At 30.9% G+C, this 23,541-nt stretch overlaps 1 protein-coding gene across 4 annotated transcripts in view; it reads left to right on the forward strand.

Moving 5' to 3' along the window:
- Positions 1–23,541, forward strand: part of Schip1 (Schwannomin interacting protein 1) — an 879,380-nt gene that overhangs the window by 461,299 nt on the left and 394,540 nt on the right. For 2 of the 4 annotated variants that reach the window (XR_011951179.1, XM_072534085.1), the window contains exon 6: positions 13,764–13,807. The gene's annotated coding sequence lies outside the window, so the exon portion shown is untranslated. Of the gene's footprint in view, positions 1–13,763; positions 13,808–17,455; positions 17,678–23,541 lie in introns of those variants that run through there. The other 2 variants (XM_072534086.1, XM_072534087.1) reach the window with 2 other exon arrangements.

A 23,541-nucleotide genomic window follows, 5' to 3' on the forward strand; every position in this document is an offset into this window, starting at 1 on the left:
TACTGTTTTAAATATTGATTTATAGTATCAGCAATCGGTCAGGAAATAAAACTCTATTTGTTCAGTCTCAATATTTCGTCACGATTTTGTGACTTCTTCAGGAGAAAACTGTAAATTTATTAGAATAATTAATGATTATATGTAAACAAAATGAATATTTTAATACTTACAACTATAAGAATGAAAATTTAAATTTTTTTGACATATCTAAATAAATGACATATTTGTTTGATTTTATTAAGGAGTTATGGTAACCGCAATATGTTATAGAGTGAATTCCCGTTGTACAATTTTCAGCGAGTAGGTTAAAATAAACAATTATTACTATGACAGTATTATTCATTTTATAAATTGGAAAGATGGAATTAATAGAATTGAGAAAGAATCAGGAACACGATAAATTGATCTATAAAATGTAATTGATGGTATGTAGTCAGTTACTGCAATACTGATATTTAGGAATGTAATAAAATTATAGGTACAGTTACTAGAGAATTACTAAGTTTTTGTTTAAAGGTTAAGATCTATCATATTATATATTGTTTAGTATGTTGCAGTAGATATTACTTAAATGATTGGTGTCTGTTTTATAATTTATAGATTCAGGAGTTTTATTAATGTGTACCATTTCAAGGAAAAGCCGATTTTTATAATTATTAACTTGTTCCAAGATTTTTACATTATTAAAGTCAAAGTTATGTCCTGTCTTCAAGTGGTGGTCCACTAAGACACAAGAGTTTTTTTGTATGTTACAGTCACTTTTGTGTTGAGTGACACGTTTTTTAAGCCACTGTTGACTTTGACCAATATAACAACTAATGATAACAAAATCATATTAGATTGGTATCAAAAAGATACTGCATCCGGCAGATTTATAAATTATTATTCTAATCATCCTAGAAGTCAAAAATTTAACACAATTGTATCTATGAAAAATCGTGTAACGACAATCTGTGATCGGAGTTTCCTAGATGTCAATTTAAAGAAACTTTTTGAAATGTTTTTAAACAATGGCTACCCAAAACATATATTAAAAAAACTTATTTATAACACTAACTTTTACAATAGAGCTTTAATAAATAATCCACAACCAGTTTCATATAAAAAAATACCTTTCATAAAAAATTTAACAGACCAAATTGTCCCACTTTTCAAAACATTTCCGAACATTAAATTAATTAAATACAATCCACTTCTAAATTCAAGGTTATTCTCAAAAATAAAAGTTAAAACTCCAAATTCATTAATGAGTAATATAATTTATAGAATAAATTGCAGTCAATGTCAAAGTTGTTATATTGGTCAAAGTCAACAGTGGCTTAAAAAACGTGTCACTCAACACAAAAGTGACTGTAACATACAAAAAAACTCTTGTGCCTTAGTGAACCACCACTTGAAGACAGGACATAACTTTGACTTTAATAATGTAAAAATCTTGGAACAAGTTAATAATTATAAAAATCGGCTTTTCCTTGAAATGGTACACATTAATAAAACTCCTGAATCTATCAATTATAAAACAGACACCAATCATTTAAGTAATATCTACTGCAACATACTAAACAATATATAATATGATAGATCTTAACCTTTAAACACAAACTTAGTAATTCTCTAGTAACTGTACCTATAATTTTATTACATTCCTAAATATCAGTATTGCAGTAACTGACTACATACCATCAATTACATTTTATAGATCAATTTATCGTGTTCCTGATTCTTTCTCAATTCTATTAATTCCATCTTTCCAATTTATAAAATGAATAATACTGTCATAGTAATAATTGTTTATTTTAACCTACTCGCTGAAAATTGTACAACGGGAATTCACTCTATAACATATTGCGGTTACCATAACTCCTTAATAAAATCAAACAAATATGTCATTTATTTAGATATGTCAAAAAAATTTAAATTTTCATTCTTATAGTTGTAAGTATTAAAATATTCATTTTGTTTACATATAATCATTAATTATTCTAATAAATTTACAGTTTTCTCCTGAAGAAGTCACAAAATCGTGACGAAATATTGAGACTGAACAAATAGAGTTTTATTTCCTGACCGATTGCTGATACCATAAATCAATATATATATATATATATATATATATATATATATATATATATATATATATATATATATATATATATATATATATATATATATATATATATATATATATATATATATATATATATATATATATATTGTTGTACTTTTGAATGTCCATAAGCAATAAAAAACCGATATACAAATTTTATTACTTAAATAAAAATTAAAATTAGTGATATTTCATAAAGACACGGGCATATAAATTTTCAAACATCCTGTATAAGACAAAATATGTATTTTAAGTTGTTCGAAGAATTGTTCATTAGGCCTCAGAGACAAGACTTTCAAATATTATCAATAAGAAATTTAAATAAGTCGGTTATTGTGGAATGGATTTACCCGGAATAAAAGTGTATATAGAAAGTGTTTAAACAATAGACCGGGATTTGCGGTGGTTTTTCTCCCCGAAAGATTATATCGGTAAAAGTTTATTAACAAAAGACATTGAATTGAGAAACAGGTATCGTTTGTAGCTATTAGTAAGAAATATTTGTAAAGCAGATAGATTTAGTTAGAATAATTAAAGAATGTTGTTTTCTGGAATTACCCGAATGACGTTTTATAGAGAGAGTTGGTTGGTAACGATATACGTCACAGAGGTGGATGATTTTTATTGGTCAATTTTTGAATGCAAGGAGGTGGTGGCTTTGGCTATGAGATATGAGAGAGAGAAAAAGTAAGGTAGTCAGATTTCGTCGTCCAAGAAGGAAGGAGCTTTGTGATTTGTGTTTGTTTGAAGTCCCGAAGACGTAATTTACCGGGTGTGTTTATTTGCTGTGTAAAAGCTGACCAGTGTGAGGAACGGGGTACAGAGAGATAGAAAAACCAAAAGGTATAAGAATATTAATATCAGACCAAGCCGGAAACATTTGGAGTTATAAACAGGCGCGGAGATTGGCTCAAAAGGAGGCTGCATAGACTAACACGAGTTGTTGGGTTGCAGATACAAGGACAGATAGGAGAAAGGTGTACGTCATCTGGACCACAATAGGAGCAGAAGCAGAGAAAGGATTTTTTTTGTGGCGTGGCCATAGAATTGCAACGGCAGAGAAAGAAAGGTCAGGCAATTTTCATTAGAGCAGGAGTGTGGTTTTTCATTTATTAATTAAATGAATTGAATAAATAATAGAGACAGTTAATTTTGCGATCATTTAAAAAAAAAAGAATTATAAGAAGAGCTTAGTTATAACACATATTAAAAATCAATGTAAAATAACATTTGGGTCCATGATAGAAAACAACTTCTCATATATTTAAAGTTAGTATATTGCAAATATTACAGGATTGATTGTTATATAAAATTTCATTAAAATAAAGGACATCTCACATATAGTTCAGTTGAAATTCTATGTATTTTATTCAGGTCATATTACCTATCCCAATTAGGAAGCCAATTGGAAAATATTTTGAATCCACGATCAAAGGTAAATAGTACAAGTTAAATAGCCTGAGATTGTAATTAATTAATGCTGATTTATTGTGATTAATTGGAGATTAGATCATTTAATAAATATAGACAGGATTTTTTTCTAAATAAGCAATATAATACAATTTAAATAGCATAACAATATATATATATATATATATATATATATATATATATATATATATATGTGTGTGTGTGTGTGTGCGTGTAAGGGTTTAATTGCTTGTTATAAAATACATCAGCATCAAGCCTAGTATTCCAACTCCTTTTAATAAAAGACAGTCATTTTGGCCGTCCTTAAAAAACAAATACTCCCCGACGTAAATAGCTCGCTCTTTTTCAAGCTCGAGCAAGAATAATGGCTTAAAAAGCAATAGTTCGCCCTAAATAAAAAATAGAGCCACGTCCTTGAAATAAAAATGTGGAAGTATCCAAAGGGCGGTAGACCACGAGCAGTAACTTTCAATTTGCGAATAATCGCGTACGATGTGGATGTGGATGTGTGGGATGCGGTTTTCATGTCGTCGGTGCTTCTCTAACTTTGATTGTGCCCGTATTTTCCCAGAAGTTCGCAAGGAACTGGGCCCGGTTTGCACTTGGCTGCGGCTGTAAGTTTTGAACTAGTTTTCCCCTGACTGCATAGAATAAAGTTGAATTACCACAACTGGGATTTTTTACTGAATTATTATAGTTTGAAATTATATAAAGTAGAAGGGTATTAAAATATCGTCGACCAACTCAAAGAAAATGTAACATCTTTTACAAATAGAGAAGTTGCATTCATGTTCACGCAAAAATGATCAAGATTACAAAGGCAGTATCATCAACTTAATAAAAGAAGTAAATATTGTTCTAAAGCTATTTTCTTGTTACATTATAAGTAATTAGTATTTAAATAGGAATAAGCCACAATTAAAGGTTGAGGTAAGTTTATTGACGTTTCAATTTCCACTTCGGAAATCGTTCTTAAAATACAAACATTAGTAAATTAAACAATTTGTGTTTTTTTTTGTTAAAAAGAATTAAAAAGAAGTAAACTTCCCATCCCCTTTTAAAGAATGTAACCTAGACAGAACATTTTTTTTTCACATTTAAAGCTTTTTAAGAGTTTCCAAATAGTGTTAGATCTTTGCAGGATTTTCTTGGTTTATTATATTTCTGGATTAATCAGTAGTATTCTTTAGAAGTAAAAATAGTGAGTCAATATTGTCGTTTAAGCATTCCAAAAAGATTCAGACTATTTATCACAAAAAGCTGTAGAGATGAGCAAATTATCAGTTGGGGACCAAGAATCTACGAATAGTTTACTAAGGGAACTATTACATGAAACAAAGCATAGCTAATTAAACAACAAGAAGCTTAAAGAAGAAATGAACGATCTATAGAAGCCGAAAAATAGTTTAAAGAAAGAACTCGAACAACCAAAAAAATTAACCAAATTGGAAAGCGGGTTAAAATCTTACAAAACCGAAATTAAAGTAAGCAAAGTAGTAGTAACTTTTCCAAATATATACAAGCGATGAGAGGGTTCAAAAAGAAGCAATGATTAAGTTTATTAAGAACCACCTAGAGAAAAATGTAATAATTAATAAATCTGTCCCAATGAGCAATATAACTTTCTTAATAAAAATGGCGAATAATAATGACAAAAACAGGGTTTTGAAGATCCAAATATTAAAAATAAAAATAAAATTTTTAAATCACGATTTGGCAGTGACAGAATGAGCTATATAGGAAGCCTTACCAAGAAAACACCAAGAACGAGAAAATGTGATAGATCAAGGTACCGAATAAAAAAGAAGGTTCTCAAAACCAGAGTTAAAACATAAAAAGGTTGAAATCGCGAATTGACCAAAACACCAAGAAAAAGTTATATGTGAGGAGGTAGCTTTAGGAGCTTAAAATATAAGGAGTACTCACAAAAATAATTTCTTTAAAAAATTTATAAAGTAAATAAAAAATTAAAACATTGATTTATTAGCCTCTCAGAAAACAAACGGCAAAAAACCTAGAGGATTTCATAATGGGGGATTGTATATTCCATAACAGTGAGGATAATAGTATACTATGAGTAGACTATTTAATAAGAAAACGTTTATAACAAAATGTGAGCATGCCCTAACAGAAAAAAAATATGAGGAAGCAAAATCCAAATCCTATAGAGACTTATAAAAAAAGTATAACAATATGAGATTCTACAATGCCAAAATTATTATAGGCAATTGGACAAGATAGGTACAGAAAAAATGTATAAACTGCTATGGTAAATCATTGTTATCATAAATACATAAATAGAAAAATTATCAAATATTATATCAAATATCGAATAATTGCCTAAGTGTCCTTATTATTTAAACTCTCTCTACTGAGTTAGCAAATTTTTGTGATCCGTCAAGCTCTTGCATCCACTTATGGACGGAGGTCTACTCCATACCCTTTTTCTTGCTGTTTTTCTTAATTCGGTCATTCATCTTGTTGGTAGTGTACCTCGGTGTCTTTTATTTTATCTAGGTCTCCATTTTTCGAGTCTTTTGGTCTATCTATTATCATTTCATGCTCATAATCATCTTCATTTGGCTTGTGCAATTTTTTTAATGACATCTATTTTTTTAGTCTCCTCTCTTATAACATAAACTATCCTGTTTGGTATCACATCTCATCTTGCTATTTCAAGTATTGCTTTTCCCAAAGCTGTTTAGATTACTCTCAATTTACTGGTATTAGTAAATTAGTATAAGCGGCTGCATCTTGGAAGCTAATGATTTTACAAACAAAAAACTTAAAGGAAAAAAGTTGTAGATAGGTATTTTCTTTAATTGACATCCCGTTTTTAATCAATAATATACTACAAAAAGTGGTAAGAAAAGGTTTGGAGACCGCCTCTAAACATCTAGAAAAATCGGTTTTAATCGAAAAAATTCGGTATTATTTTGTAACTTTTTCTTGGCAACTTTTTGCATATAGGTAAGTTTGACAGTCACTTATTTTCCTCTCTAAAAATCTTGGTATAATTATATAAATTATGATCAATCTTTTCATGACAAACTATAAGGGATTAAACTCAAATTTTAGGCGGTCAAAAAAATAGTTAAAGGCCAGGGCTAAGAAATTAGATAAGTAGACAGTGTTGCATAGATATAGAACTATTAATCTCTTAATGTAGAGGGCATTTTAATACTCATCGATCTTTACTATATTGAAACAAGTTTAATCTATGCAATTTTTTTGTACAATTGGTTTATATTAACAGTGCGAACGGACTGGAAATTACTTTTTCCTTCTTTTTCATTTTAAGTGCATTTTCTCTTCAGAACGCTTAAAATAGTTTTTGTCAATATTTCTTAATATTTATTGGAACTAACAGTATTATAAAGTACCTGCTCCACATTTTTAAAATCTACATTTTTGTCACTTTATATAAACTTAAAATTGAAGCAAAATTAGCGTTCACTTAGAGTATACATCAGATTAAATAAATTACAAGAGACACAACTTTGGTTCTTCACAAACTAAAAGCTTCCTTAAAGGCTTGAAATTTAGGTTTTGTTATCTATTTTAAAAATTCGTTGAGTTTTTATATTGCAGAATAATCAAACAGATGAGAGAAATCATTAACGACATGTTGGCTTACTTATGAAGCAAAAATCTCAATTTTTAGGCGGTAAAAAAATAGTTAAGGGTCTTGGCCAAGAAATTTAATATGTAGACATTGTTATATACGTACAGAACTTTTATCTTAATTTTTATGCAATTTAAAGTTATCAGGAAAAAGTACTATCAGTTAACAAATAATGATAAAAAATGCAATTTTCTAAAACTAGCTCTTTTTAAATACTATTTTTTAGTAGATCTTCGAATCCACTAAATGGATTATAATTTACTCTAATTCTTTTTTTTTCTGTTTTTGCAATTCTTTTTTGTTTGGTTAAATTTTGACAATTAATTGAAAATCATAAATTTTTTTCTTTTCGAACGAAAATAATTAATTATTAAAAAATAAATAATTTAAATAGTTAATAAAAATTTTTTTAAAGAAGTCAAAAAAGAAGGAAAAACAATTATCAGAACAACAAATTTTTTTATAATGTTTTTTAAATACATTTTGCATCAAATTTCGTTAGCAAACCTAATTTTATTTAGTAAGTTATTACTTCTTTCCAATATATTTATTTCACTTTATCAGATGATTTGTATTTTTGTTTTAGCTCTTGAGAGCAATTATTGTAAGCACAATTGAAAGCTTAAGTAATAAAAAATATTATAGCCCCTTTTTAATGACTCCAATCCATCCAGACAAAGTTTTTTTTTCCAAACAAGTCAACAAGTTATTTATTTATTTTTACGCACAACAGGCCGTTAAGGCCTAGTTTATTTTTTTTAGAACATAATCCTAATATTAACTAATTACAATTATTTTAAACAAAACTTTAACTTAAATATGTATATACAACATTCTTAACTGCTCTGAAGGACCTGGTTGACAATATTTCTCCATTCGCTTCTATTTTGTGCTGTTCTTTTCCAGTCCCTCACCTTCACGTGTTTAAGGTCATTCTCCACTTTACTAATCCACCTCGTTCTGAATCTACCTCTTTTTTTGGGGTTGATTAATTCTTTCCACATGTCCCAACCATCTGATTCTTTGTGAATTGACGAACTTAGTAATGGTAGGTTCTTTGTATAAAGCCATTAATTCATTGTTGGTTCTTCTCTCCCAACCATCTTCTGTCTTCTGTCCTCCAAATATGCGTCTCAATATTTTCCTTTCCCATCTTTCTAGAGTATCCTCTTCCTTCTTATGTAATGTCCATGTCTCACCGGCATATGTTACTGTGGGTCGAATTACTGTTTTATATATTCTGAGTTTACCTTGTCTAGAAACGTATTTTGAGTTTAGTAGGGCTCTTAAACTACCTATTTTTTTATTCCCTTTTGCTATTCTGGCTTCGAGCTCACATTTCTCTTTTCCATTTTCATCGAAAACTACACTCAGGTATTCAAATTTGTCCACCTTTTTAAAACTATAGCTTTTACCACTTACAGACCTCACACTAAAGTCTTCTTTTTTCCCTTCTGGGTAAACAAGTAAAGTCAACAAGTTAACAAGTTCTTTTTCTAAGTTATGTTTCTTGATTCAATTATGTTGTATAAATATTCCTGTTCTTTTATTTAAAAAATTGGCGGTAACATGAGTAAATACGCCAGTTTTTTATGAACGTTTTTTAGTTTCGTGTTTGAAAAAATAGACTGATTCAAACATCATTTCCTAGTAAAAAAAAGTAGGGTTTAAATATGGCACTTCGGTATGTAGTCTTTCGAAACAAACGCAAAAGCACATATACACAAAAAAAAAATCGCACACAAAAAGCATCACACAACCCACATAAATAAAATTTCGTAATGTTGTGTACGCTTTTTCCTGAATCCGATGGAGCTAACGGTTCGAAACCCTCATTCGCTATTTTGCAGTCGGCAACTAGATTGGCGTTTTTTTATAGGCCGAGCAACAAGTAACATAAAACAGGATTTGGTAAAAAGTTCCTAATGGACTTGAAAAATTGTAAAAAAAATTGTGTGGGAGGATCGCTCTGTCACTAGCATAAGAAAAAAAGTTCTATTTTGATAAAACTGCTTAATTTTTCAATGTAGTTGTAGTACAGGATAGTTGTTATTATATACAGAAAAACTTTAGCAGTATAAAAATACAAATAGTATCTGTGTAACTTTCAAGTTTACACTGGGTATGCTCCAGGTGATGTAGCAGAACGGAATTACGGTTATCGTGTAGTGAAAAATTTGGTAGAACATTTTAATGGAAGTTGGCGAAGAATCACAACAGATAACTTTTTTAAAGGTATATCACTGGCATAATTTTATTAAAGAAAAGTTTAACTATATTTGGAACTTTTCGAAAGAATAGACACTTCATTTCAAAACACCACAGTTGGCAGGAAGCTATAATAATTCCAATACTACAACCAGACAAGAACACACTTAGACTTATATAGACCAATATCCCTAACAATAATATGTAAAATTATGAAAGAAATGATAAAACCCTATACTTCTCTGGTATTTTGAACAAAATAAACTACTAGCTTCTGAAGAAAGTAGTTTTAGTAGTAGTTTTTTTTATTCTTATTGACTTAAGACTGAATGTGAAATCAATGAAGGATTTGCGAATAAAAACAAGTACCGCAATTTATCGACATAACTAAATTATATGAACACTGGTGTTTAAAAGATAATATATTATATTTTTATAAAACATTTTATTAACAAAAGAACGTAAAATGTTATAAAACTTTCCACAAGGGTCAACGACAAGAGCAACTTTAGTTTTAATATTTATTACAATATATCAAAAAACAATTTTAAAATATTTAAAGGGACATTATAGACAGACAGCTTGGTACTTTATACGAAGGGGAAAGTATTAGTTCAGAAACGTATACAACATAGATTAAATAATTTAGATAATTAATTCTAGTCGAACAAGTTAAAATTTTCTAAATCCAACATGAAGTGCATGTTGTTTTCAAGAAAACATAACCTACCCACTAGACTATAGCTTAATGGAAATTCCTTAGATATCATAGGCGATATAAAGATTTAGAAATGGTATTCGATAAAAGACTTACATGGAGAAGTCATAATCAATATGTTAAAATAAATTGTCAAACTGGTTTGAATTTATTAAGAACAAGAGCCAGCTGCAATTTGGCAGCAGATTCTACTCATTATTATCATCATCATCATTCTGGCTTTACAACCTTGCGTGGGTCTTAGCCTCCATAAGAAATTTCTCTTTAGTCGTCTCTATCCATCGACTTTCTACGCTAAGCACGCATTCCCATGTTTCTTATATCTTCATCGATGTTATCAAGGAAACTTGTTCTGGGTCTTCCTCTTCTTTTCTGACCAATGGGTCTATCAAAGAGCGTTGTTCTATCTGAGTCATTTTGATCCATCCGCATTACATGCCCTATCCACCTCAGACGTCCTATCTTAATATGTTTTACGATATCAGGTTCCTGGTATATTCTATAAAGTTCGAAGCTGTATCGTCTTCTTCACATTCTCTTGTCATTCACTGCTCCATAGATTCACCTTAGTACCTTTCTTTGGAAACATCCTAACATGTTTTCATTATTTTTTGTTAGAGTTCAGGTCTCTGAACCATATGTTAGGACTAGGCGTATTATTGTTTTGTAGAGTTTTATTTTTGTATTTCTCAATATAATTGTAGATTTAAGGAGAAGATTGAGCCCAAAATAGCATCTGATGGCCGTGCAAATTCTGCCGTTTATCTCTGCGTTAGTATTATTTTCAGTATTAAGGAGCGCTCCCAGGTATGCAAACTAGTTTACTGCTTCGATGACGTCGTTTTCTATACTAAGTGGTCGTAGGATTTGTGGTTGCGTGCTTATTTTTATATGCTTCATTTTGTTGGTGTTTATTATTAAGCCGATTTTTGTAGCTGATTCTTTTAATGCTACATACGCCTCTCGTACAGCGTTTTCCGTTCTCCAGTTCTCACAACAATATTGTTATCAGAATTTGTCAGAATTTGCACTAATTTATTATATACTGAACCAGTGGTTGTGATTTGAGACATGCGTATTACTTTTTCCAGAGCCAGATTGAACAGTATACAGGAGAGAGAGTCTTTCTGGTGCAGCCCGTTACTTGTTATAAAAGGTTCAGACAGTTCCCCCTGAATTCGTACTCTATATTCAACTTTTTCAAGAGTTTGTTTTGTTAAATTTACCAACTGATTTGGTATTCCTAGCTCTTTTCTTGCTTTGAACATTTTTCTTCTATTCACAGAGTCGTAGGCTGCTTTGTAGTCTAAAAATATGTGATAAATATCAATGCCGTATTCCAGGGTTTTTTCCAAAATTTGTTTCAGGGTTGCAATCTGATAAATTGTCGATTTACTGCTCATTATTAAGCAAGTCATTAATCACAACAAAAATCGATTATGGTTCCATTGTATACACATCAGCAGACTACACAAATCGAGATAATTTTTAACACCACATTGAAAATTGTTAAGAAGCTTTCCAAACATCGCCTGTAGAAAGTATCCAATGTCTAAAAGAAGATATACCACTCCATTTAAGACGAATGTATCTAGTCTATCTTAATGCTACAACAGTTCCCTCAAATTCAAATAATCTTGTCATACCTAACACTGAAACAATCCAGACTCATGAACTGAAGAGAAAAATCGGCCTTGGGTGGACAGCATTTGGAAAACTGAGAGAAACTTTTAAAAGTGAGCTGCCCACATGCCTAAAGAGAAAGGTATTTGATCAGTGCGTCCTCCCAGTCTTGACGTACGGAGCAGAAACACTTACCTTAACAAAAGCAGCAGCTACCTAACTGAGAGTCACGCAGAGAAGAATGGAGCGGTCCATGTTAGGAATAACTGTGCGAGACAGAATACCCAACGAAGACATCAGGAGAAGAACCGGAGTGACTGACATCATCGAGAAGATAGCCAGACTAAAATGGAGATGGGCGGGACACATAGCCAGAATGACAGATGGGCGATGGACAAAGAGGTTATTGGAATGGAGGCCAAGGAAAGACAAGAGAAGCGTCGGTCGACCACCTACAAGATTGACTGACGATTTAAGAAGACTCAATAAAAACTGGATAAGAGCGGCGCAAGATAGACGGGGTTGAAAACATGAGGAAGAGGCCTATGTTCAGAAGTGGACTCTTGAGGCTGGATGATGAACACTGAAACTAATCGTTTCTTCAAACTGCTTGTAGATAAAAGTGAAAATAGTTCCTTCGATGAAAAGCTTCGACAGTACCCAAATACGTTAATAATTAAATTATCATCAATCAAACTACATTCTCAGTTAATATTAAGACACCGTCACCTAGGACAATATCTTTTCCATATATTAATCTCAATATGTCTCTTTTCACTGAAGATGAAACAAACTATATTAAAATACTTCAGTCTTTTCTCTCAATAATATCACTTAAAGATTTTTACTTCTTATATACTGACATATCCAAAACTTCAGACAGTTGATCAGGTGGCGTTATTGATTCTAATTAACATCGCAAATTCAAATTATCACTATTTAATACTGTTTAAATAGCCGAGATTTATGCCATCTTACAAACATCGATAAATATAAAAAAGAACAACTATAGGAAGGCAGTAGTTATCACGGATTCTTTAAGCTCGATTATGCTGAAAATTCAGCAGCTTTACCCAAAACGTCCAATAGGTTTCCTTGTGAAAACTAAATAAGATATTTTACAACAATAAAACACCGACATCGTAATACTTTGGGTCCCATCGCGTGTAGGTTTTTTGAGGAAACGAAGAAGCAGAAATCTGAGATAGAGATGCAGCAAACAACGAGAAGTCAAGAATAGTGAGTGAAGTGGTTGCTAGTGGCATTTAAACAGTAATTTTATCCAAAATCCAGTGTAAGTAGCAAAGTGAATGTAAAAGTCCCAATCGAAATTAAAAAAAATTAAACCATCTATAACAACGTGGAGGAATCAGAACACCAGTCGGGCCAACCAGGTTAAAATTAATCAGTTCCGGCGTAGGCCATACACGAATAACATATTTATGTTTATTTGCCGGAAGGAATCAACCGATATGTGATAGACGTAAGACAACTGTATATGTTAAACACTTTTTTGCACAAACTGTGCAAAATTTATCTAAGAAACATCCAACAATTATCTTTTCTACGATCCAAAAACATTAGACGAAAACTATAACATAATTAATATTGTAAATATTCTTAAAGAAACTTATATGCTTCATCAATTGTAAACTAATTCGGTAATTGTACCTTAATGTAATTTGTCGCTAATCATAACCATTAGCAGTTGATGCGACTGACAATAAATAAAAAAACTGTATTTATATGGAACGGCTCAGGATATTACACCACCCAAGATATACATAAAAATATATGAACACCACTAACATATAATATTTTAGTAGAAAATGAATACAAAATGTGCCATAATAATAAAGTAAAAATATATAGCATAAACTCCTTATTTAATGACATTCGTACTGCCACAAAATATTAATTTGAATATTTTATGAAAAACTCTGTAGTAAACTTCTTTCATTTTCTAAGTTATGTCCCCCACATTAATTAAATTATAATTATTGTACAACTTTATCGATATTTAACTACAATTTTTTTTTGATTTGTTTCAGAAAGCATCATATTAGACGGTACGTTGATTGCAACAAGATAAATCGTAAGTTCTTTTAATATCTTTACAGACATAACTTTGTATTAAATTTAACATTTTGAAGAATATTCAAAACAAGAATTCCTAATTACCAAGAGTTAATAATTTCCTAAGTGAACATCTTGTGGATAGCCTTGTTTCAACAGCAAGTTGGTTAATCCTCTCAGTCACACCGTCCTCCTACAAGGACACAAACTTGTTAAGTATCATATTGCCGAATAGTGGCATTTAACCTTCCAAAATAACATGTTTCCTAAAGAAGGACAGTGTGTTTACCCATTTATGAAAGATAATGCTTTTTATGAGCGAACGCAGTACCAATAATATAAAGTTCATTACGTCAGTTTTGAGCGAACTCTTAGACCTCTAAATACAAACAAAATTATTGATTTACACGTATAATTAAAAACTAAAATATATAAACAATTGGTTTGATTGTACGTGAAAGCTTAATAATGTATGTCTTTTTATCTAAATCCAACCTTAGCTTTTTTTATAAACTTGTATATGTTTGAAAACATCGACGTTCTTCAGAAAGGACAAACTTACATCATGACACAAATTCTGAGAGTAAAATGTTTCGATTTTAATTTAGTCTACTTTTGATTTATTTCTAATTTACTTTGTCATAATCATCAGTGCTTATTTTATATTAGACTATTTTTAAAAAATTAAGGAGCTGTTAGAGATGTCAAAAAGTAAGAAGGTACTTACTGAGGAGAAAATCTTAGTCTTATTGACGATGAGTCGGTCATTGGATGTTTGTTCGACGGTGACGATATATGGAATGAGTTAGATAACCTATCAAATGGTATGTTTGTTTTCTAGAATGCAGTTATTATAAATAAAAATCTATTTAATGTGGTGATGATGAATCCAAACACGAAGAAATTGATAAGCCCAACATTTCTGATACAACTGTTTTCTTCAAGTCAAACCTATCTCAGGTTTTATCTTGAGCATAGCATCTATGCCTAGATCATATAATGAATCTAAGACCATTCCTAGCAGTGCTCCCACGTCTGGCACTGTTGACTACTGTGACTACCTAAAGTAACTTTGTCCTTATGGAAGGACAATCAATAAATAAAAAACTAAAGGGGTTATTACAAAATTATATATATTGCCCGGTTTATAGCGTTTTGTGCCTTATGGTTCCCAGTCTCCATTCACTTGTATCCACCTAGTGTTCTGGTTGTAGATCTCTTTGTAACATTGCCTTTTTAACTCCATAGAGCCATGTTGTTTTTAGTCTTATATGCTACCAATCCAATATAATCTTCGGAAGGTCATGGTGTGTCAATCTTTGAACATGTTCGTACCAAATAGAATGTTTTTGCTGGACTTCTTTTATGATGGTGGTTGTTCTGATTTTTCTTATTATTTCATTTGTTATGTGCATCATTCTGGATATGCCCACTTGTTCTGCACCAATGATCCATTTTCAGAATAAGGAGTTTTTGTTCTGTTCTCTTAGTGAGTTGCCAGGTTTCTCATCCATAAAGTATTTTTTTCCCTTTTATGACTCGTTTTTCAATTTCTAAACCATATAGCTAAATTCGAATCATGACAAAATCACATTTCCAACTTTCCTGTTTTTTATAAATCGAATACGAAATAAAACAATGCAGTTGGTAAAAAGAATAAAAAATGAACACTGGGAACAGTTTAAAAAAAGGATGGAAAGCGACTTCTACAGTACACAAAAACAAATATGGAGATTCATTAGAAACCAACAGAAAAAAATGGCAGAATTGAAGGAATACAATAAGATACCAGTAAACGAATGGGAAAGATACCTGACGGAACTGTTTAAAGAAAAAGAAAATTCACTCAAAAATAGAAAGTCACCAGGACCAGACGGAATAACCAACGAGCTTCTAAAACACGAAGGAGAAAGTATAACCCTAGAGTTGACAAAACTTATACAAAAACTAATATTTTACTGCAAGATATCCGACGCATGAAGAAACAGCACAATGATACTAATGTTCAAGAAAGGAGATAAAGAAAATCCCAACAATTATAGAGGAATAAATCTACTGAACACCGGACTTAAGCTTACCACAAAAGTTCTAACCAAAAAAATCAATAAACTAACAACTTTATCATATGAACAACAAGGATTCAGATACGGAAGATCATGCGTAGACGTCGTATTTGTACTAACACAATTCACAGAAAAGGCCATCGAGTACAATAAACCAGCATATTTATATTTTATAGACCTGACAAAAGCTTTTGATTGCATCCAAGTCGGAGACGTCTTACACCTACTGTATAAAAGAAACATACCAATCAATATTATACAAACCATCGAAAATATCTACTTCCATAATTGAATATAGGCAAAGATAAATGGAAAACTAACACAGTGTATACCAGTACAAAACGAAGTCAGACAGGGTGACTCGTTAAGTTCACTTCTCTTTAATATAATAATGGACTAATTAATACAAGCAGTATGTAAAAGTCATGGTTACACAATGGGGAACAATCTGATCCAAATATTATGTTATGCAGACGACTTCGCATAAATCGCCGAGACAGAAGACGAGCTCCAAAGATTAACACACATCTTCAGTACAATACCCAAGAAATACAATATGATAATATCAGCAGAAAAAACCAAATTTATGACAACATCTAAATACCCACTATGATGTTAAATCGAAATTGATGGGGAAATAATAAAGTAGGAAGCAAGGTTTAGATATTTGGAAATAAATATAACAAGTTACAGATATGTTGAAGAAGAAGTACGACAACAAAGCTTAAGAGCAAGTACTTACAGCAGATCTATTATTAACACAATCTGGAAGAACAAACACCCAAGACAAGACACAAAAACAAGAATCTATAAAGCAGCAATTCTACCTATAATAACATACACGCCGGAGACAAAACCTGACACATCTAAAACTAGACGACTGATAGAAACAACAGAAATGAAAATACTTGGACTAATATCAGGAAAAAGTCTGTTGGATAGGGAGAGAAGCAAAAACATAAGAAGAGTATGCAATATAGAAGACATAAATAGATGGGTGACAAAACGGTAGCAGAAGTGGAATGAACACATAAGTAGAATGTCTGAGGATAGGATAGTACGAATAGCACGAGATAAGTCACCAAATAGACCAAGAATGATTGGCAGACCAAGAAAAAGATGGTGCGATAATTAAAACAATCTAGGAGACTAATACTGAAGAAGAAACAGGCTTTAAAGCCTACATATTAGAAGGAAGAAGAAGAAGTTTGATATCTAAAGTTATCTCTCTATCGCCACTTTGGGCTCTAAATTACAATCTTCATAGTCATAATCGTTTTCATCTTTAAGGTTTAATCTATACCAATAATATTATTTTTGTGTGATTAACCTAGCCGACGATTGATTTATATGCATTTACATATTTTATATACGAATACCCCGTACGGGTCTTATAATTTATTGTTCAGCCAACAACTACTAAGAACCCTCATTAGTTTTTCCTAATCGTTCCTGTAAAAATTAGAAGATGGTATTTTGCAACAACCTGTATACAACCATGAAGTCTGGCTGTGCACGCGGGCGCCGGCGTTAGAGAGGCGGTTAAGGGACGTCGCGACGTTAGGGGCGCAACGCCAACTCGTCGAGTTTCTGTCAAACGCGAACTCGTAGCCAGGGCGTCGCCAACACCGCATTTCGACTATTCCGATCACCTGGAGCTCTATAGGGCACTACAGGTTGCGACACACATGACGACAGCTTCGAAAAAGTTCCTTTACTAGTTGTTGACACATCGGACAGTTCTTGTGCACAGCTTTTTCGGTGGTTTTTCGTGTTCAGTTCGGATTTGGCGCCGGTTTTAGCCATGGGGGTCAAAATGGAAAGGGGTAAGTTGGCATTGGTTTATGTTGGATAGGTTAAGAATAAGCATTGAGCACACAGTGACATTGTACAGTTAGAATTAATCGCTGGCACTATTATCTAAACCCAAAAATCGATCAAAAATACAAATAATTCTTAGTATAATGTAATTAACTTTCTATATTTAATATACAGTACATGTCCTATATAACAAAATAACCTACAACAAATTATGTTTGGCAAAAATGTTAAATTTGTAAAATTTAATCTGTAAATCATATAAAAATTTATACATTCATTTTCAAATTTTTAAATTATTTTTACCAGAGGATATTTAAAAAAATGGACCCGCTGCATGAAAATGTTTTCGAGCTATATTTCAGAACAAAATAATATAAATTATGGTCTGTAAAATGTGTAAGAAGATAATAAAATTAATACTGAAATGTGTAATAAAATAATAATATCATTAATTATGTACCTTCAGAATTTTCAATCGATATCTAATGATTTTCGTCTTGTTTTTAAGCGTTTTCTTATGCGCTGATGTACTTTGTTGAAATAATGAAGCTGTATGTCTTATGTAAAATTATTTCAGTTATACTTGATTAAAAAATGCATGATAGCATACTCTTTATGCAGGACAGTATTTGTACAGAACTTTTCAAAGCTGAAAAATTACATTTATCGATGTATTCTCGTCTCGATTTTGAACAAGAATTTAAAAAAAATTATTTGATCACCCTGACAAATTTTTAATTTAATAATGTAATGTAATTTAAATCAGCAAGTCTTAAGGGTTTAAGCCATAATTGCATGAATTAGTAATGATGAACAGGGATATAAGCACATATATTAATTATATACCCAAATTAATATATCATAGATAGGATCATCATTATATTATTTCTTCTATTATAGTTTATAACACTTTTTAGCAATTTGGTAATTATTGCCAGATGAAATTATATGATTTTTGATCATTTAGTAGATAACGAATACCTTTTTTTTAAATATGGTACTTTTTATCGTGACAAATCCTTAATTTAAGTCCAGGTTAGTTTAGTTTAGTTAAGTTCGCAATGATAAGGTAGTCATTGTCACACCATAATCCCACGTTCTGTGTCTACTTCACCTATAGCATACTTCTTAAATTTAGAATGTAGTTTACATGAAAGGGTCTAGGACACTTTGGAACGAGGTTATTACTTTTATTAAAAAATTTGATACATCTTTATTTATTAAAAATTAAAAATAGTGGTAAAAAATGGAGAGATTATGAACATGGAGAGATTATGGGAGACATGAACATTATATACCAATTATGTGTGTCTCTCTCTACCAATTTCAACAGACAATTATTTATACAGGAGTCCTGGGGAACTGCATATACTCCTGACTCGTATAAAGAGATAAAGCTTAAGAATATACAAGAATTGTATATAATTACGTAAAAGAAACAACAGGACGTAACGAAAATCAAAGAGGAAATTGTTGAGGTTTATGTTTTATATACCCTGTATGAAATGAGATTTAATATACGTATACTTAATGAATTCCATTTACTTAATTGGTCATATTTATCCTTTAGGTTATTTGTCAAAGATTTTTTATGTTTTTATGTTTTGTCTACTACCTGTTTTCGCTCTCTCAAGTCCTAAATCTTTCCATATTTGATATATCCTCTAGTAGTTGATTTTTCCATCGTATTTTTGGTCTTGCTTTTGGTCTGCTTATTAATGTTTTCCAGTTTATTATTATCCTAATTAGTGCGTCTTCTTCTCTTCTTTTATGTGTTCAAACCATCTGTCTTTGTGCTTTAATAAATTTTACTACATCTTTTAAAATGAAAGAGGAAAAGGAGAACAGTAAACAAGAACAAAGAGAGGTGAAGAAGCGTAGACAAAAATAGGATAAGAAAGAGAAGAGGCATAGAAAAATAGGGATCAAATTCACGAAAATTTTATGTTAGAGGTAAGTGCAATTACCAGTAGAATAGACAAAATAGTAGAACAAAAAACGATATGAAAATATTAAGAAAGTAAAATAGAATAACAACACAACGATTTAATTACAATAAAACAACTACAAAACGATTTAAAATTAAATTCAGAAAAACAAATAACTGAATTCAGCATTTAAGTTGAAACAGGAGTCATCTTTGTAAGATATCTGGAAATATTGCAAAAACTACACAGTCGTAACCTTAATACAAATTCGAGAAATTGGCGAAGGAGTTAAATGTGTTAATTGAACAATTATAAGAATTCCAAGGTGCTTTGAACCAATTACAGGTTTAAAGCCAGCGTCAACTCGAAAAATATCCACAGTTCCACGTAATCCACGTAAGACCTATTTGGTAGGAGCTATAACGGCGTACTGGGCACAGTGGGAATATCTGTATCTTTGCAATGGCCTATTATATGGAATGTAAGAAAGTTCCGTTGGAGTACATGCAGTTCAACAATTAGTACTGCCGAAATCACACATTAAAAGTGTGTTGCAAGAACTTCATAGCAAAAATCTTTCTAGATGATATTTTGGAGTCAAAAGAACATTTGCCAGAGTTCGTGATAGATTATACTGGATCAATTGTCGCCGAGATGTAGAAAGATTGGTGCAAGAAACGCGATTTATGTAAGTCGTGAGAGAGAGAGAGGAAACAAGTACTTAATGGTGGCAATGGATTCTTTTTCAAATTGACCTGAAATTGCACCCATTTTCAATCAAGAAGCGACTAAAGTACATTCATAACAAACGTCTTATCAAAATATGAAGTTCTCTTAAGATCCTTCTGATTTACATTCTGATCAAGGACGAAATTTTGAATCAGAATTATGATAAGAATTAATAAAAAATCTTGGGTATTAAGGAAACTCGTACTACGCTTCTCCATCCAAACACAGGCAAAATGGTCGAAATTCATAATAAAACTGTCATTCAATGCCTTTTAATGTTCGTCGCTGATAATCAAAAAGATTTTAATACTTTAATTTCCCTATTCCTGCTGGCCTGTAGAAGTTTTGAACATAAAGCGACTGGTTATTCTCAATCGATGATGATCGCTGAAAGAGAAATAAAGCTATCTTAAGACCTAATTTTTGAAAGATTGTATCTCTGTGAGCAAAAATGTTTATCTATGATGTTCATCGAAAATTTGAAAGAAAAATTGGAGAAAGTCTACGAATTTGCTAAAAGTTTGAAGGTTCAATGTAATAAAGCCAAGATCAGGTTCGACGTGCATGCTATCAGCGCAACTTTGAAAAAGATGACCCAGTATGTTTATACAATCCCAAGTGTATGGTAGCACTTTGTCCGAAACTTCAACGAAACTGATAGGACCCGTACACCTTTCTGTAGAAAACAAACGGTCTAATCTACCGCATCCAGTTTTCGACTGGAAGTAAACTCAAGATAGTTCATATCGAGAGATTAGTTTCATACTGAATAACTTTAAAGCAAGAAGAACTGTTACGACCATTCCGTAGAGTTTATTCCATATAGAAAAAATTTCTTGATGAAAAAGAATAATAAAATCTAGAATAATGTTAATCTAGAATATTATTAATTTAATTATCATTTAAGTGTCCCGAAATTTGTAACGCCTGAAAATGTACATAAAAAGTATTGTAAAATTGTTGCCGTTTTCAATAAGAGTGCTTTTAAAGAAGGGTAACAACATACAGTCCATCTAATTTACGAACCGTTGCACGTCATTATCTACGTCAGAGATCGAAGTTGACATAGTTGTCAAAGTATAAAAAATTCCTGAATCCATTTTAAATCAAATAGGTCACATAATTATTGCAAAAGTGTACAACAACAGTATACAACAAAATAAATTAATATTTAATGTAAATAAATAGAAACAAAACAAGAGTTAAAAAATAGTCTTGTTAAAAACAATTTGAGCCGCTTGTTTAAAAAACAACATAGTTTAATTAATAGTAAATAATAAAAACAAAACTAAAGTGTCAACACCGCAACTGTCAAATAAGTGTTACCAATTTATGCCAAAATTTCACCTTTGTTCGATTACAGTTACAGTGTGTTCCGAACAAATGTTCTTCATAAAAACGCTTTATAATGCATTTATTATGAATTGAACAAATTGAATGAAACATACTATTGTGTATTTCTTTAAGGTAACATTAATAGATATCTTTAAATATTATTTCTACGCGTATATAATAAAATATATCTAGTGGTTGTAATACCAGTGTACTCGGCAAAGTGATTCTAAAAAGAACACACCTACCGCCTAAATATTTGGTGTTGGTATCATGTGACGTCCCGGGCTATGACGCCGATGACGTGCAACGGTTTGTAAATTAGATGGACTGTAAGTATAAGTTTATAATAAAACGTTTAAATAAATAAATTAGTTAATTTGGAATTTTTATAAAAAGTTAATAAAATGTATGCTACTTTTGTAAAAGATGAGTTAAAAATGATTATTTATTTAAGTACGTTAATGATTATACTTGATGTTGCATAGTCAATACGTTTTTTAATGTTTATTTTGTAGCGATAAGACTACCAAAGAGAATTAAAATAGTATTATAAAAATATTACCTCAATCAACCATGGGAGCTTATCCTCTATGCTTCGCCTAGCTCAGTCTCTCAAGTGTGTATTCGTCTTTTCTTAAGCTAGGAATTAAACCATGAACCCTTAGTTGATAGCAAATAAAACAATTATTTAACTAATCATATTTATTAAAAATGTAACGAAAAAACAATCAACCCTGACAAAGCGTTACAATAAATAAATTTGGCGATACTTATGGCATCAATGGGTGATTGTGTGGCCTCCCAATTAGATGGTTAGGTCCTCCAATAAAGTCAATAAATTCTCCAATAATATTCCATAAAACTAATAAACTGGTAATACAGCCAATAAATTCTTGAATACGACCAATAAACTAAAATATAAGTAACAGCTTGTATTGGAGACACATCAAAAGAGGTTTAACTTCCTTGCCATTTCACAAAAAAATTACAATGAAACAAAATAGCAGATGCCAAGATAAAAATGAAATATAATTATTATTACTCAGTTAAATTCTTTTAAAACTCCTACATACATATAACTGGAAACGTGGTTTCGAAAGAAGTGCTGTCAGAATTATAGAATATAGATTAAAATGCGAGTACTCACCCTAAGGGAATTCTGCAGACCATAAAATGAAGCTTATTATAATTCTTTCCTTATTTTATAAATTTTAATTATAGACAAAAAACATATCCCACTATGTCACAAAAGCTGATTGACAGAAAGTAGGTAGGAGACTGAAATGAAGTTAGCACAGATGTCATAGGATGTAAGCCTATGATGGAATTAGCTTTTCTGTCAACATAGAACAGAATATTTAGTCTACCGGACAGAGAGAGAGAAGGTAAATATTTATTCTACCGGAAAGAAAGAGAAAACAAAGAAATACAGAGGGCGCCAACTACATTTTGAAGAAAAAATAGTAAAAACGAAACTGGAGGTAAAGGAATTCATAAATTAATAAAGAAATTAAAATAAAATAATTATTTAAATATAAATTAATAAAAATGTGACATTTATAACGTTACAATTTAATAAAATATAATTGTTTATAAATTTTATATACTTTGTACAACTTATATTGTGGTGTAAATAATACTGACCTTCGTTATCACATAAAAAATGTATAGAACTTGTTATTTTGGAATTAAAAAGTTCACGATAATATGTTTAAATAAATTAATCTGTTAATTTGTAATTTAAACAAAAAATTAATTACATAATAATTGTATGGTACAACTGGTTCCAAAAAAAAGTGATACGACTCTTACAGCGTATTTTGTAGAAAATTGAGCAGTGTATTTTGAAGGATAATTACTTATTATTTACATACTGA

Source organism: Diabrotica undecimpunctata, chromosome 6 (assembly GCF_040954645.1).
Source record: "Diabrotica undecimpunctata isolate CICGRU chromosome 6, icDiaUnde3, whole genome shotgun sequence".
NCBI classification, from domain to species: Eukaryota; Metazoa; Arthropoda; class Insecta; order Coleoptera; family Chrysomelidae; genus Diabrotica; species Diabrotica undecimpunctata.